This window comes from Canis aureus, chromosome 16, assembly GCF_053574225.1.
Source record: "Canis aureus isolate CA01 chromosome 16, VMU_Caureus_v.1.0, whole genome shotgun sequence".
Lineage (NCBI taxonomy): Eukaryota > Metazoa > Chordata > Mammalia > Carnivora > Canidae > Canis > Canis aureus.
The window spans coordinates 1,547,314-1,564,867 of NC_135626.1; the positions used below are offsets into that span (position 1 = coordinate 1,547,314).

Below are 17,554 nucleotides of genomic sequence, written 5' to 3' on the forward strand. Positions count from 1 at the left end.
TATTAAAAATGCATTAAGTATAAAAATATATAATACATCACTAGACAGCCAAAAAATAAAAATTGTATACAATAATCAACATTATTTTGCAAATATTTTTTTCCAAAAATGACCTTCAGATTAAAAACTCCTCCTGCTACAAGACTCTGAAAAGGTTATAAATCTAAAGGAATCTTAATCTGTTCTTGCTATGCCTGGAAGAGAAGCTAAATCCTCTGATATCTTCTGGTATTTTGTTAAGTGTAGTTTGTTGATGTTTTGGCAACTAACACCTTAACTACCATTAATTAGAGGAGAAGGCTTGTCTTCCTCCAATGTACTTCTAAATCCTAAGGGGGGGGGGGGGGGAGTTTGATATGATCATGCAAACCTGTTAACTCAACAGTATCTCAACAAAGTGATCCAGGTGTCTAGTCGGGAACTCTCATCTGTTTTTTCTCTCTCTTTTTTTTAATATTTTATTTATTTATTTGAGAGACAGCAGAGCAAGAGAGGGTGCACAAGTAGGAGGTGGGGGTGGCGGGGGCAAAGGAGAGTGAGAAGCAGGTACCCCACTGAGCAGGGAGTTCAATGTGGGGCTTGATCCCAGGACCCCAGAATCATGATGCGTGCCAAAGTCAGACGCTTAACCAACTATGCTACCCAGATGCCTCACATCTGTTGTTTTCAAAAGGGTGGGACAGAGTTTAGATATCTATAGACCATGAATCAGTAAGGGAAAGCTCAAAAGATGACATCCAAGTTGTAACAAGCTGCTGAGAATACATGAAGTGCTTTACAACCTAGAGCAATTTTATCTAACAAATTTAGTGAAACAAGTGGAGCCATTTACAAATCAAAAGAAAACTCTGGATGCCTCCAAATCAATTATCTAGATTCAGACCTCAGGAACAGATTAGCAATCAAGTCTTCTCTTTCTGGCAGTTAATACCAAACTGAAAGCATAAAACCACAGATGCACACCCTTTCTAAACATTCCTAATTATCTTTTTATCAAAACAATCATCACCTGAAATGTCACCATCACACGTGCAAACTCAATACGAAAACTAAACTAGCCTCCTAATCCCACTTCTGTTGGATTTCCTGCCTCTCTTCAGGGCACCCTAGTCTGCCCAATTAACCGGGCTTGTAACCTGTAGACTTGTCACTCAGCCCTCGCATTCAGTTACCAAGTTTCAGCAGTTTCTTTTTTTTTTTTAAAGACTTAATTAATTAATTAATTAATTAATTAATTATGAGAGACACAAAGAGGCAGAGACACAGGCGGAGGGAGAAGCAGGCTCCGTGCAGGGAGCCAGACGTGGGACTCGATCCCAGGACCCCAGGATCATGCCCTGGGCTGAAGGCGTCACTAAACCGCTGAGCCACCCGGGCTGCCCGTTTCACCAGTTTCAAGGCATCCCTTCTATATCTGTTTCCACCACTTTTATCAATTTTTTTCTTCTAGTACAACAGCATCTTAATCAGTGTATGCATTTCAGCCTCTCTTTTCAGGTAGTTATCAAATTCACAAATACAGCCCTAATAATACCATCCCTCCACTCTTGCTCAAAAACCTTTCACTAAAGCCTCACTGTCAATAAAGTCTGAGTTCCTCATCCTTGCATTCAAGCCCTTCCTTCAGTGGCTCCAACATTCCTCTCCAAATTTACACTCCTTCCATTCCTTTGATATTCTCTCACCTTTAACTACTGAACCACTTATTCTATCTCAGAGAAATCTTGAACATTCTTATTTTGCTAATGTAATCTCCTCCATATGCAATTCTCTTCCCTATTTGCTCCTTATCTAACCCTACTTGTTTTCCGTGGCTCAGTACAGATGTACATATCACATCCTCTCTGAAGTCCCTCCCTTATTCCTCCCCTCCCTTAGCAAGAAATAATTTCTTGCTCTTCTGAATTCCTGGACCATCTTACCTAAGTTAAAAAATACACACAGACACACATATATATGTACATATACCCACACCATCATCTATCCTAACAGACTGTAAATTCATAAAGGTCAGGGGCTATATGTACTTTATTCTTGTATCCCAACCCCCCATCCAACTAGCACAGTGCATTATAATACTCAAAATCATGATGAATAATAAAACCAACACTAGTCTTATAAAAGGATAGTCATTAAGAAGAAAAATACATCATAAAAACTTAAAGGTGCATACTATTCCATAGGAAAAACTGAAATTCCAACTGAAACACTAGCACTATAGCATGTTCACCAAGTAATAGACTACAAGTTATAAAAGAATAATTCATTCAACAAATACTCAAGGACCTACTTAGTGCCAGGCATTGTTTTAGGTGCTTAAAATCTACAGAATACAAAACGAGCAACAATCCTTGCCTTTATGGAGCTTACTTATACTCTAGTTGAGGTAAAAAGGCAATAAACAAAATAAGCAAAATAGAAGTTAAATGGTTTAAGTGGTAATGAGTGGTGATGAGAAAAAGGGGAAATGGAAGGCTGGGGAGGGCCAGATAAAGGGGCTGCCATTTTAATGGGGTGGTAAGGGAAAGCCTCACCAGAAAGAGCAGATATGCAAAAAGACCTGACAAAGATGAAGCCAATCACATATTTGAGCAACAGCACTCTAAGGAGGGCAAACAGCAAGTGCAAAGGACCTGAGACACATTAAAGAAACAGCAAGAAGGCCACTGTGGTCAGAGAGGAAAGAAAAAGGTATATAATCACATAAGACCTTGACAGATAGGACTAAGCATTTTATTCTAAGACAGGGAATCACCAGAGGGTTCTGACCAGAAAGAGACAAAATCTGACTTACCTTTTTAAAAGGATCATTCTTGCTATGATTGAGAACAGAATATAAAGGGGCAAGAACAAAAAAGGGCTACTGCAATAATTCAAAAGAACTGATGTGGGGGGATCCCTGGGTGGCTCAGCGGTTTGGCGCCTGCCTTTGGCCCAGGGCACGATCCTGGAGTCCCGGGATCGAGTTCCGAGTCGGGCTCCCGGCATGGAGCCTGCTTCTCCCTCCTCCTGTGTCTCTGCCTCTCTCTCTCTCTATCATAAATGAATAAATAAATCTTAAAATAAAAAAAAAGAAAAAGAACTGATGTAAACTTAAATCAGTGGAGGTGATGAAAAGCGGCAGAGTCTGGATACAGTTTGAAGGTAGAACTGCCAAGATTTCCCAATGGGTCAGATGCGCTATGTGAAAGACAGTCAAGATAACTCTATGTTTTGTTTGGCCTGAGCAACTAGAAAGATGGAGAAAGTTGTTATTTACTAAAACATGGGAGAAGGGCAAAAAAAAGAGGGGGCAGGGTAAAAATCAAGAGTTTGGTTTGGGACAAGTTTGAGATGCCAATAAAATATATAACTGGAGGGACGCCTGGGTGGCTCAGCGGTTGAGCGTCTGCCTTTGGCCCAGGGCATGATCCTGGAATCCCAGGATCGAGTCCCACCCATATCGGGCTCCCTGCATAGAGTCTGCTTCTCCCCCTCTCCCTCTCTCTCTCTGTGTCTCTCATGAATAAATAAATAAAATCTTAAAAAAAAAGTAAGTGGAAAAAATAAATAAATAAATAAATAAATAAATAAATAAATAAATAAATAGTAAGTAAGTGGAGGTGTCAATATAGGCAGTAGGACATACAAGTCTGGAATTTCAGAGATAAGAATTTGAGAATCATCAGCATATATATGGTATTAAAGCTATGAGATGGGGGGAACCCTGGGTGGCGCAGCGGTTTGGCGCCTGCCTTTGGCCCAGGGCGCGATCCTGGAGACCCAGGATCGAATCCCACATCGGGCTCCCGGTGCATGGAGCCTGCTTCTCCCTCTGCCTGTGTCTCTGCCTCTCTCTCTCTCTCTCTCTGTATGACTATAATAAAAAAAAAATAAAATAAAATAAAGCTATGAGATGGGATAAGATTGCTAGGGAAGGAGAATAAAGAATACAGATCCCATGGGGTGGTCCAATATTAAGAGGTAGTAGTTATGAGGAAGAACCAACAAAGCAGCTGAGGACACAGGAAGAAAACCAGCAGAGTATGGTATCCCAAAAAACCAGAGCAGAAAGTGTTTCAAGGAAAGAGACATTCACTGCACCAAATGCTGCTAAATGGGTCAACTAAGAATTAAACTTGGTGGTTTCAACAAGAGCAGTTTCAGTAATCAGGTTGAAAGTCTCATTATTGTAGGGTCAGGAGAGAACAGGAGAACTGAAGATGGGTAGAAACAACTTTTTCAAGAAGTTGAGAAATTGAGTTGCACCTATAAGAAACAGCATAGTCAAAAAGAGTTGTTTTTAAAAAATAGATGGAATAACAGCATGTGTATACTGACTAGAATGAGCCACTAGACAGAATAACGAGTTGCAAGAGGGGGAGAACAGACATGGTTTCAACTGCTATAGAATTTCACTAAAAGAGTCAAATAGCTCAATGAAGAGAAATTTCACTAGCTTAGTGGGCAGTCATTCCAGAGTATACTGTTAGTTTTTTGTGACACTAAAGAAAGAAGGAAGGCAGCCCATAATCCTGATTCACATGCCATAGGAGGCTCAGAAGAGAGGCTGGGCCATTTACTGAAAACACTCACGTTAAGCCTTTTATATGTTATTTCATTTAAGCTCATATAACTTCATGAGGTATTATCTTTATGTTATAGATAAGGAACCAGAAGCTCAGAGACAGCAAGTAATTTGATTAACCCACAAAGCTGGTGAGTAGTAAAGCTACTTTTCAAATCCAGTTCCTCCTGAGCATTAGATAAGGAATTATAGTTAATTTAGACAGTTAAAAGTTTTGTGGTTACGTTTTTAGGATCCTGTTAGAAATACATGCTGAAATATTTAATGAGATAAGTATATGATATCTAAGATTTGCTGTAAATATTCCAACAAAAACAACAGAAAGTAATTTTGAGTATGGATAGATAAAATAAAAGGAGCAAAATGCTGATAATTGTCGACGCTAGTTGACGGATTCACTGTACTGTTCTCTTTCATGTGCATTTGAAAATGCCTTGATTAAAAAAAAAAAAAAAATCCAGTCCTTCTGAGTCAAATTGTTCTCATTACTTTAAAGCATGCCCTTAATTTCTCCTCAACCTCCCTTCAAAAAAAAGTTATGTGCTTCAGAGCTTACAGTTTTCTTCTTTAATCCTCAAAATAACTCTATAATTTAGGGGTCTTATTCTAATTTTATACATGAGGAGAGAGACCTACAACTAGTAAATAACAGGATCGGACCTCGAAGCCAAGTCTTCTGGTGTCAACAACAATCTCCTGCCCAATATGACAGTCAAGGTTGCACACACGATCGTGGAATAATCTCTAGGAATAATCTAAAAGGAGAATCCACCCAATTGCTAGCCCTTTTCTTCAGATTCATTACTACCGCATAATTATTGGGCTCCAAATTCCCTAGGAAGGCCACACATTACTCCAGGCAATCCTTTCACTCAAAGGCTTGACTGAAAAAAGCAGGTTTCAAATTTGCCCAGCCATCAACCTTCCTGGCCAAATTTGAGGACCAACAGGTATTTGATATGGAACCTCTGAAAGGGTGTTCTGAAAGTCCGCCTATCTCTGCTCTAGAGTCAACTCTGTGCCTCCACTTCTCTTAAATGTAACACTCTCCTGTTCACCTACATTATTAAACAGCTTCCATAGAGACCAAAGTCCAGGTATGCAAACCATATACTCTAAAGAACACTACCAAACAATAATACTGACCAAAAGTCAATTTTGAAGATTTTATTTTTTTTAAGATTTTATTTATTTATTCATGAGACACACACACACACACACACACACACACAGAGAGAGAGAGAGAGGCAGAGGGAGAAGCAGGCTCCCCACAGGGAGCCTGAAGCGGAACTCGATCCCGCAACCCCAGCATCAGGCACTGGGCCGGAGGCGGCGCTAAACCGCTGAGCAACCCAGGCTGCCCATAAGATTTTATTTTTTTATTTTATTTGCCCATCTCTATACCCAACATGAGGTCAGGTGCCCCTCAAAAGCCAATTTTGTATAATGCCATATTTACCACAAAGCTGGTGTATCAAAGAGAATCACAGTTAATACATATATGAGATACCATCTTTTTTTAAAGATTTATTTATTTATTTATTTATGATAGACATGGAGAGAGAGAGAGAGAGAGAGAGAGAGAGAGAGGGAGGCAGAGACACAGGCGGAGGGAGAAGCAGGCTCCATGCCGGGAGCCCAACGCGGGACTCGATCGCGGGACTCCAGGATCGCGCCCCAGGCCAAAGGCAGGCGCTAAACCACTGAGCCACCCAGGGATCCCCGAAATACCATCTTTTTTAAAAGCATCATCAATATGTTTGATATCTGTTCTTCCAAACTAACCATGACATTAAAAGCTTATTTACAGCTTACTTCTAAAACAGCTATGCATACCAAAAGTTCTAAATGTTAGTCTCTCCAGCTGTTAACCTACATTACCAAAATTGTAACACCCTCCCCCTCTAGTTCACTAGTTTTGCTAACTAAAACCAAATTGTCCAGAATTAAGAGCTACCCTGTACCCTGTACTTCATTAAGTTAAAATGTAGGTCTAAGTTGTACAAAAGCCTGTGATTAGATGCAATGTTTGAGGAGTTTTAGATTTACTTGGAATTATAAACATCATTAGGAATAAACTGGGGCGGGCAGCCCTTGTGGCCCAGTGGTTTGGCACCGCCTTCAGCCCGGGGTGTGATCCTAGAGACCCAAGATCGAGTCCCGTGTCAGGCTCCCTGCATAGAGCCTGCTTCTCCCCCTCTCTCTCTGTCTGTCATGAATGAATAAATAAAATCTTGAAGAAAAAAAAAAAAAAGAGAATAAACTGGGGCACCTGAGTGCCCAGAGGTTGAGCATCTACCTTCAGCTCAGGTCGTGATCCTGGGGCCCTGGGATTGTATTCCGCATTGGGCTCTCCATGCGGAGCCTACTTCTCCCCTCTGCCTGTGTCTCTGCCTTTCTGTGTCTCTCATGAATAAATAAATAAATAAAAATCTTAAAAACAAAAAGAGAGAATTAACTTGCCCCTATCTTTACTAGAAACAAACCACCTCTCTACCGGATCACTACCTAGCTGTTTTAAAACATATTGATTTTCAGTTATGCCTGAACATAGGTAACCAAAGTTATAGACTCCATTTTCACATTAAGGGCCAATGTATCTAAGGAAGGATCTATTCTTTACTCAGAACAGTATTATAGAGCCCTACTAAGAAATCTTAGGTCTGGCACAAAACAGGCCTTTGAGCCTAAAGTCAATGCATGTTGGGTGAATTAAACTGGTAGAACAGGTAAGCACGATTAAAAAAAAAAAAAAATCTAGACAGTCTTTTAGGATAATTACTATTTGCTTTATGTCAACAGTATTAATATGATTAAATTCATACTTGCTTTATGTCAATAGTATTAATATGGTTAAATTCAATTTAGAAACAAAATGCTGATCTGCATCTGCCCAATAGGATACTGTGAAAAGTCCTGGTACCTAGAAAACTGCAAAGAAAAGGAAATTCTGCAGGTGCAGTAAGAAACTTACATCTTATGCATGACCCAGAAACACCTCAGAATTTATTACACAACCTGCCGCAAAATTCTCACTCTTCAAATGGAAATGAACCATAAAGTCACACAATGCAAGGCTGTGATTTTATTATACACATTTTATTATACACATAATCACATAATCAACTATACCCTTTCGAGATGTGCTAAAGTTAACTCAAGAAAGCAAATGTTCAACATAGTGTTTTATCAGAAGAGAATTTTAATATCAAATAACTAAGATATTGTAATATCAAATAACTAAGGCACTCATTCATTCAGCAACACACATATATCAAATTCTTTTGTGAGGCAGACACCATACTTCTCAAAAATGATGTACGTCAAGGACCCTTAAAACAAGAAATACATCAAATTAGGGATGAAAGTGACAAATCAGGCAGCTCTTTCTGCCCATGGGTCCTATCCCAGTGCTTTAATAAAACCACCTTTTTGAATCAAAAAAAAAAAAAAGAAAGAAAGAAAAGAAAAGAAAAGAAAATTATAAATCAGGTCCTATGGGTTACCTCACTATTCAATGCAAGATCTAAAAGTTACAGACTTGCAGATCTTTCAGGCTTAAATCATTTAAATATTTATATCACCCTTGATCTGGCCTCATCACTTTATTCTTTTCTGATTTAACTGACATATAAATTTAATTTATGGGACGCCTGCCTTTGGCTCAGGGCATGATCCCGGAATTCCGGGATCAAGTCCCACATCAGGCTTCCTGCATAGAGCCTGCTTCTCCCTCTGCCTATGTCTCTGCCTCTCTCTGTGTGTGTCTCTCATGAATAAATAAATAAAAAAAAATTTTTTTAATTTAACTTACATTTCTCCATGAAGTTTTCTAAAATTAGACTGGATTATGAAGCCTCTCATAATTACCTATCAGAAACAGTTTTTTTATTGCTGAACAAAATTTTTAAAACAACCAATTTTCCAATAAAGGATGTATGCAAAATAAATGAAGACAGAGAATGGAGGTGCAAATATCTTATATAAGAGAGTAAACTATTAAGAACAGATCAGCAGGGCTCCTGGCTGGCTCAGTTGGTGGAGCAAGTGGCTCTTGATCTCAGGGTTGATTGTTCGAGCACCATGTCGGCTGTGGAGATTACTTAAAAATCAAATCTTTGGGCAGCCCCGGTGGCGCAGCGGTTTAGCACCGCCCGCAGCTCAGGGTGTGATCCTGGAGACCTGGGATCGAGGCCCATGTCAGGCTCCCTGCATGAAGCCTGCTTCTCCCTCTGCCTGTGTCTCTGCCTCTCCCTCTGTGTGTCTCTCATGAATAAATAAATAAAATCTTTAAAAAAAAAAAAAAATAACTTTAAAGGGCTGCCTGGGGGATCCCCGGGTGGCTCAGCAGTTTAGCACCTGCCTTCAGCCCAGGGCGTGATCCTGGAGACCCGGGATCGAGTCCCACATAGGGCTCCCTGCGTGGAGCCTGCTTCTCCCTCTGCCTGTGTGTCTCTGCCTCTCTCTCTCTCTGTGTCTCTCATGAATAAATAAATAAAATCTTTAAAAATAATAATAATAAATAAATAAAGGGCTGCCTGAGTGGCTCAGTCAGTTGGGTGTCTGACTCTTGATTTCATCTCAAGTCATGATCTCAACCCCTTTGCGCTTCACACTCAGGAGTCTGAGATTCTCTCTCCCTCTGCCCGCCCTCTGCTCTAAAATAAATAAATCTTTTAAATAAAAAAAATCTAAAAGAAAAAAAAAGTCAGCTAGCACAGAAATATTATCAGGGCTGGGTATTACTAAGCTCAAGCAAATGAATGTCTAAAAAGAAACTTACTACTTACATTTTTGCAATGTCAATCATAACCAGCATCTTGAGGTTTTTTACAACTAATAAACGTCTTTAAACCATTTAAATATCATTCCTCCTCAAATAAAGCATAACCTGTCAACAGGATTGAAAACGTCAAAAGAATGGGTATTTGAGAACTAAAACTTAAAGAAGGAAAAAGTATTCAATAAATCTAAAGGAGGGGGTTTAATGCCGCTAGAAGAGGGATAGCTCTATTTTTCTGTTCAAGTCACTGAAAATTACTTGATTTTCTACAAAATATGTGGGAAAATGTATTTATTACTCCTGATTCAGAAAATGAATTCAGAAAGAAAGAAAGAAAGAAAGAAAGAAAGAAAGAAAGAAAGAAAGAAAGAAAGAAAGAGAAAATTCACTGAGTGAGAGAAATGCCCCATCTCTGGAAATTCAAGCTTAGAAGCAATCTCAGGGGGGATCCCTGGGTGGCGCAGCGGTTTGGCGCCTGCCTTTGGCCCAGGGCGCGATCCTGGAGACCAGGGATCGAATCCCACATCGGGCTCCCGGTGCATGGAGCCTGCTTCTCCCTCTGCCTGTGTCTCTGCCTCTCTCTCTCTCACTGTGTGCCTATCATAAATAAATTAAAAAAAAAAAAAAAAATTTAAAAAAAAAAAAAAAAAAAGAAGCAATCTCAGGCTATAGCCACAATGCAGAATGTCTCTCAATCTTCTGCTCATACTCAAGAATTCAAATCCGCACCAACACTCAACTGCAGAAATGAGCCAGAAAAGATGAGACAGGAGAGCAAAGAATGAACAAACTTCAATTTGCAGACATCTCTGACATTCACAGAAGTTTCATCTCTATCCAAGTTTTGCACTATTAACCCACCTAATGCCACATTTTGAAGTACCAACTCTTATTTGACCAAGACAAAAAGAAAAAAAAGGAGCTAAGGAAATAACATCTATTCCCCATATTTACATAGTTCTAATCTTCCTGAAAGACTTAAAACTTTTTTTATATAAATCATCTCAATTCTCATGGGAGGTAGACAGAGTCAGGTTTCTGGAGAAGAAACCAGCACAAAGGGATTAAGTATCTTGTCCAGCAGGTCACCAGTGAAAATAAAACCGGACCCAATTATTTAGCCTACAAAGTCTAAATAAAACCTGCTTTCCTTGGTTCATAAACTTAGGACAATATTTCCAAGTGCCTACAAAGTATCCAAACCATAGAACTTCACGGAACAATACATCTATCAGAACACTGCCAGAATTGAGTATTCTGAGCAAGAAAATACTGCTTGCCCCAAATCAATAAAAAGAACTAACACAAAGGACTTGAAAAATACAAGCAGAAAATAATAGCCATATTGGAGAAAATTTTCAAAGGTCACTCTATTCATCTTATATCCTACTGCTCAAATTCTCTGCCAGGGAGCCAAAAGGGTCAAGCATGCTCCTTATAATTGTATTCTACACACATATCACTCCTCAAAATACTGCAAAGAATTTCAATGAAAGGCATATTACGGTTTAAAAACTTTCCCTCCAAAAAACATAATCTTCTTATAGCAATACCTTCAGAACACTATTTTGTTGCCTTCATGGTGCACTTTAAATTTGGATTTTAAAAATGATTAGCTCCCAGTTTATTTTTCAAATAGTTATATTTACACACTCAGATTACTTAAAATGTGTTGTTCTGCTAAGCCCTCATTATGTTTAGGCAAGATTCCCACTTCCACTCAAACTTATTATTTGAACTTAAAATGGACGCATTAAGATACTTCCTAAATTGACAGAAGGAGAAAACTAATCAACCCAGAAAGCTTCCCAAGGTATCAAAGCAGACCTTTATTTTAAATCATACCAGGTACTACATTACCCACTACATGAAGCCCACAAAGAGATAATTAAAGTTATTTCTGCAACATGATGAAATTATTTTTTGCAAAATCTGACAAGACTGAATTTTCAACTGTCAAAAGGGAAATCATTTTCCAAGACTCTAGAAAACCCTGCTTACTAAGGCAGTCTCAAAGCAGTTTCCTTAATCCTCCCAAATCCCAAAGAATCTAACACAAGCCACAGAACACTGAAAGAGACCTGCACTGAAATATCTGTGCTCAAACCCCTAAAGGTTATTTCTATGTGTCTGGCAAGCTGACTGGCTGTATGTCCACACAACCCCAAAAGTCTTTCTTTCCTCAATAAAGCTAACCACTACACTCCCTGACTCAAATCAAAACACCAGAAAATCCAAAAGCCTCCAACTAAATTTTACGTGAACTATTTGGGAGAAAAAGCCGACAACCCAGGATCAGTTATTTATTTGCACCTTGAAAGAGAGTTAAAGAATTGCAGGGAACTCCTGCTACTTTCAGGACCTAGATACACATTACCTCTGTCTGCCTCTAGCATAGGACTCAGATATTACATCACTCAGAGCCTGAAAACTGCCCCATTACCCAGAAAGCACCAGGGTAGCTGAGACACTGCACCAAGGTATCCCTTCCTCCCGGATCCACAGCCTTCAAATGCTACGGACACTGGGCCCTGCTCTCGTGCAGTATCTTCACAAAGGCATCTGCCCTGCACCTGCTGCAATCCTATTTCTATTCACTTGTGGTGCACTCCACACAACCCTGTATGGCTCTTCTATCTGCACACTTGTCAGCACAAGGCACTAGGACAAATCCCACCACATATATGTCCTCCAAACTTGGGAGTGTGTACCACTCGGCTCTCCCTTATCCCTTCCCCAGTCACACGGTTCTGGAACTAAAATTGGGCTTCTTATCTCTTGGATCCTACAGGCATGAACTTTCAGATATGTACGGGGCTTAGTGTCCTCCATTTTTCATTAATATCCCTCCAGGATGCACACGTACACTCTTCAGTTCTTCTACATCCAGAATGTAATCCCCTCCCTTTTGTTTTGGCTTCTGATTTTCCAACTTCTGCGTTCTGTCGTTTTTTTGTTTTTTTTTGTTTTGTTTTGTTTTGTTTTTTTGTATTTCCAGTGACCTAAAATTTTTGAATCCCTTAATCTCTCAGGACTCAAAGTTTCCCAATCTCTCCCCGCTCTTTAGCACCCTGCTCCTTCCATTCTTTTAAGCAACCTGTTTTCCTAACTCTCCCCAACCCGAATCAGTCATTTCCTGCCCCTAAACCTGGGCGACCCGCTTCCCCTACCACCACCCCAATCCAATATCCCTTTCTAGTCACGGACACATCCACACACCTCCCTACCTTGCCCCTCTTTTACCCCATTATACACTATGCATTCTCCTCTACATCTTCTAGGCAAAAGCATCCTGTCTTCCCCCCATTCTTCCCTCTCTTCCCTGCCTATCCCCTTCTCTCCACCAGACAAAACGTAGCACCCTCAAGCTGAGCTGTGCTTCCCTCCCTCTGCCTACTGTATTCCAGGCCTGCAGCCCTCCCCTTCCAATCCATGCCCTGCTACCTCCCTCCACTGACTTCCCTCCAGACGTGTACCACCACCCCCCCCCCGTCTTGTCCCCAGCTTCCCTCCACACTGTCTGCCCCCAAAACGTTTCTTCTCCCGTCTGTTTCCATACCTCGGCTGCCGCTCCAAGAACGCTCCCTCACCCCCTCACCCGGGGCCCTCTACTTCACACACGCTCCGCTCCACCTGCCCCCTGCAGGGTCCAACCCAGTTTCCTGTTGCTGCTCCCGCACCCACACCTACACCTCCCCCGAGAACCCTCTCCGTCTCACTCATCTCTGTCAGCCGCTGAATACCGCGCACACGTCCCGTGCATCACCCCTCACCCCCCTGCTCCACCGCCCTCACTTCCCTCAAACTCTGGCCCGGCTCCAGTCACCTTCCTCCTCCGGCCCCGCGCGGCTCTCCCCTGAGCACCACTCACCAGAGACGCCGGCCTTCTCCCTCAGCAGGTCCTCCCTCCGCACGTCCCACGGGTCCAGCCTCAACACTGTCCTGCGTCCTCCTCGCCGTCCCCGCACGCCTCCTGGCCGGGCACCGTCCTCACGTCCCTCCGAGGCCTCTGAGCCTCGGGGCCTCTGGGCCTCCCCTCACCCCTCACCCCTCACACACGCCTCGCGCCTGCAGACCTCCACGCCCCTCCCGCCCCTCCGGGCACCCCTGCGCCCCCGCAGCCCCTCCCCGCACCACCCTCCCCTACCTGCACACCTTTCTCCACGCCTCCCTCCTGCCGCCCGGCTCCCGGCCCTCACACGCAGCCCCGGCCGGGACATCCGCTCCTCCCGCCCCTCCCGCCCCTCCCCCGGGCCCCCACACCCTCCCCGCACTCCCACCACGCTCGCCCCTCCCTCCCGGACCCCCCTCGCACCCCCGCCCCCCGGCCGCCCTGCGCCGCCCCCGCGCTCGCCCCCGCGCTCGCCCCGGCCCGGGTGGGCCCTCGCGCCCCGCTGGGCCGGATCCCTCCACCGCTCATTCTTCCCCAGGTCTGCCCACACCCTCCGCCGGCCCTGCCCCCATTGTCCTCCAACACCTGCCCAAGCCCCTCGCCGACACCCCCACCGGGGCCCCCGCGCCGCGGCCCCCGCCCGCGCCCTCCCCTCACTCGGGGCCGGGACCCGCGAGCCCCCGAGGGTGAGGACGCGAGGACGCCCGCCCGCCGCCCTGGCCCTGACCCGAAGCGGCCGCGGCAGCGCAGCGGCGGCCACCATGCCGGAGCCACGGCGCCCAGGACTGCTCCCCGCTCTCCGCCCGGGCCGGGGCCGCCGCCGCCGCCGCCGCCGCTGCTAAGGACGCACAACAAACAATGCGGGGCCCGGGCCGGCTCCGCCAACCGCCTCGGCCGCCTCGGCCGCCTCGGCCGCCTCGGCCGCCTCAGCCGCCTCAACCGCCACCTTAACCGCCGCCCGCCCGGGACGGCCCGCCGCGCAGGCGCCTACCCGAACCGCCGCGCTCTGCCTGCGCCCGGTCCCCGCGCCCGCTCCCGCTCCGCCGCCGCCGCCACCTCGTCCGCCCGCGTCCCCGGCTCCTCAGCCCAGCGGCGGCGGCTGCGGCGGCTGCTGCCCTGGTGGCGCTCGCGGCTCCGCTCTCCGCTTCGGCGGCGGCGGCGGCGGCGGCGGCGGCGGCGGCGAGCACGTGACGCCGCCCGGCGCGCCCATTGGCCGACGCCGGGGGGCGGGCCCCGCGGCTGCTGGGGAACGGAAAGCCCGCCCCCTCGCTCGCCGCGCGCCCCTTCCACGCGCCCTCCGCCGTACCTGAGAGCGCCCGCCCGCGCCGGCCCGCCCGCCCGCCCGCCCGCCCGCGCCGTGCCGCACCGCCGCCTGCGCCGACTGCGCACCTGGGAGCGCGCAGGAGCCACCCGCCGCTGGAGGCCGCGTGCACCTGCGAGCGGACGCTTACGTAAGCCGCGTCCTCTGCCTCTCTCCCGGCGCCGGGCCCTCGCTGGCCGGCTGCAGCACCTGAGCCCCGCTGCGCCAGCCGCGTAAGTGCTGCGGAGCGGGGAGGCCCGCGAGATGCACGGAAACTTCGTAACTTCCGAATCTGGGAGCGGCCCCCGGATGCCGCGGCGAGCCGGCCTCCCCGGGCCCGCGCCCCTGTGGCCGGTGCCTCCCCCCCCCAGCAGCCAAGCAGCAGAATAGGGCTGCGCAACGTCCCCCCCGCCCCCACCCCCGCCCCCACCCCCGCCCCCACCCCAGATGGAGGACCGTGAAGCCCGCGCGGGCTTTGACTTGGTGAGAGATGTTCTCCCCGCCTCCGCCCCTGCCACACTTGCCTGCTGTGTGACCTTGACCAAATTAGAGAACCATTCTGGCCGTCAGTGCTACGGCAGGGGAACTAGGATAATAATTTCGATTTAAGGGCTGTTGGAGAGATGGAAAATGACAATAGGTGTGAATCCTTCCAGCACAGAGCAGGCGCCGAACAGAAGTTGCAGCTTAGTCAGCGACCACCTCTGCTTTTCCCACCCAGTGGACCTCTAACCGGGACTGAGTTTGAGGCTAGGACCTGCCTGACCTTATAGGCGGGTCAGACTTTGTTTGGACAGCGCTAGGGAGAAAATAATGTTTTGCTTTTTATTTTACAGGGTTACTCCTGGCGCTTCTTTGGTGCAGCATTCTGCCAGCCCAAAACTGAGCCCTTCGCTGAGTACCTGGTGCATGTCAGGTGCTATGCTGGGTGTCAGGATGCACAAGCGAATGAGACCAGGTCCTTGCACTAAAGGAATTCCTCGTCTGGTCTGGGGTGGGAAAAACCTGACCACCCCAGCAACGGGATTTGGAGAGCTGGGGGTCCAGGAGGGATCTCCCATAACAGCCCCTTCCGGGTCCCTTTCCGTCTTTGTGACGTGCCAGATCCAAATATTTTAACGGCTCTGCTTCATTTGGGAGAGAAAGTATGAATACTTTAACTCAAAAAGTTTTGGTGATCTGGCCTTAACGTTTCAGGGAGCATGCTCTTCCCTTTGCCCCTCCTTAGGCCGCCTTGACCCTCCAGCCACACTGAACTTTAAAACTGTAGTTGCCAGAGTATGTAACACTTCTGAGCCACTGGAGCAAGGGGCTAGGTCCCAAAACCCCTTCTACAGCCTGTCCCCATCTCCAATCACCCTCACCTTTCTTTACCCTCCTGAAAGACTCCTTGGGGTTCTTGGAACAGGTTCTCTCAAGAGCTTTCTGGCTGCTTTAGACACACTGTCTAAATCACTGTGCTTTGCACATGGCTCTTTAAACCATGTATTCTTATAGCACTAGATTGTAATCGTCACCTCCCTGGACTGTAATCATCTTGAGGACCTGAGTGGGTTAGGGAGGACTGCACAGGCACATGCAGTGAGGTCATTAAAGCTGTTTCCAAGAAGGACATGAATCTGCTTGGAGGAGAAGAGATGCTGCAGTATAAAGGTCCGGGTTCTGTGCACACTAGCTATGTGACCTTGGAAAATCAGTCTCTCTAGGTCTTAGTTACCTCATCTGTCAAGTGAGACCATGATATTGCATACCTCTTAGGATCATTATAAGGGTTCAATATTCATTATATGACTCAGTCGGTTAAGCATCTGCCTTCAGCTCAGGTCATGAGGTAAATTTACATATCCTAAAATTCATACATTGCAAGAGCACATATCAAGGATTTTTAGTAATGTTACCTAGTGATGCAACATAAGTATGTCAGTTTTAGAACATTTATGGATTCCCCGTAAAGTCCCTCAGACCCGTTTACTATTAATCCCATTCCCACTCCCAGCCACAGGCAAACCCCTAATCTACTCTGTCTCTTTTTTTTTTTTAAAAAAGATTTTATTTATTTATTCATGAGAGACACAGAGAGAGAGAGGCAGAGACACGGAGGAGAAGCAGGCTCCACACAGGGAGCCCAATGCAGGACTCGATCTGGGGACCCCGGGATCATGACCTGAGCTGAAGGCCGACGCTCAACTGCTGAGCCACCCAGGCATCCCAACTGTTACTTTTTCTGAATATATTAGATACATTTTTTTAATCAAATAGATGTTTTAGAAAAGTGTTTAATCTCTTAATCCCACCCAGTGATAGTAATCATATTTATATTAATTATATATATTAATATATATTCCAAATTTGCCCTATGCATATAAATATATAAATTTTACAAAGTGAGATTATAGTATACCTTCAGTTTTTATTTTTTTTCACTTAAAAATATAAATGCACCTCTTTTTATTTTTTTTATTTTTTTAATACACCTCTTTTTATATCACTGAATACGCTCTTGCATAACGCATCTTAAGAATCATTTAATTAAACCAAGCCCCTATATCACCTAAGTTCAAATACTAGCACTTGTCATTTCATCTATTCAGTGTACAAAGATTTCCTGAGAACCTAGTACGTGCTAGTCCCTAGAGATAGAAAGGCAAGAAAACAGCTACTCTGCCCTACCCCTGTAGCCCCAGAGGTCAATGTACATTACTCAAATAACATAGAATGGCCCACAGAGAAGGGAACAGCCAACAAAGGGGGATAGATAGGGTTCTTAAGGGCTCTGTGAAGAACCATCTTTGGAACATCACTTGGCACAGCACTCTGCCATTATTATAAAAGGTGCTTGGTAAAGGAAGGTGAATTGGCAACCTGTGAGAGCAGTGTGCAGTGCTTCCCGGTTCCTGGTCCCCTACCACCCTTAGCTCTTTGGACCCTCACATTTCCCAGCTGAAGAGAAGAAAACAGAGGAAATTGAGGCCCAGGTAAGGAAGTGAATTGCCCAGAGTTACCAAGCCAGGA

The 17,554-nt window shown here is 45.3% G+C and overlaps 1 protein-coding gene and 1 long non-coding RNA gene across 10 annotated transcripts in view; one reads left to right on the forward strand and one right to left on the reverse strand.

The window, feature by feature from the left end:
- STRBP (spermatid perinuclear RNA binding protein) overlaps positions 1 to 14,385 on the reverse strand; it is a 148,377-nt gene extending 133,992 nt beyond the window's left edge. For 5 of the 9 annotated variants that reach the window (XR_013353718.1, XR_013353719.1, XR_013353720.1 and 2 more), the window contains exon 1: positions 14,234 to 14,335. The gene's annotated coding sequence lies outside the window, so the exon portion shown is untranslated. Of the gene's footprint in view, positions 1 to 13,221; positions 13,320 to 14,233 lie in introns of those variants that run through there. The other 4 variants (XM_077850564.1, XM_077850562.1, XM_077850566.1 and 1 more) reach the window with 4 other exon arrangements.
- A 215-nt stretch (positions 14,386 to 14,600) lies between these two features.
- LOC144285477 (uncharacterized) lies at positions 14,601 to 16,046 on the forward strand. The gene is made up of 2 exons (XR_013353725.1): positions 14,601 to 14,775; positions 15,379 to 16,046. It is a non-coding gene; the product is annotated as an uncharacterized LOC144285477 (long non-coding RNA).
- The last annotated feature ends 1,508 nt before the right edge of the window (positions 16,047 to 17,554 follow it).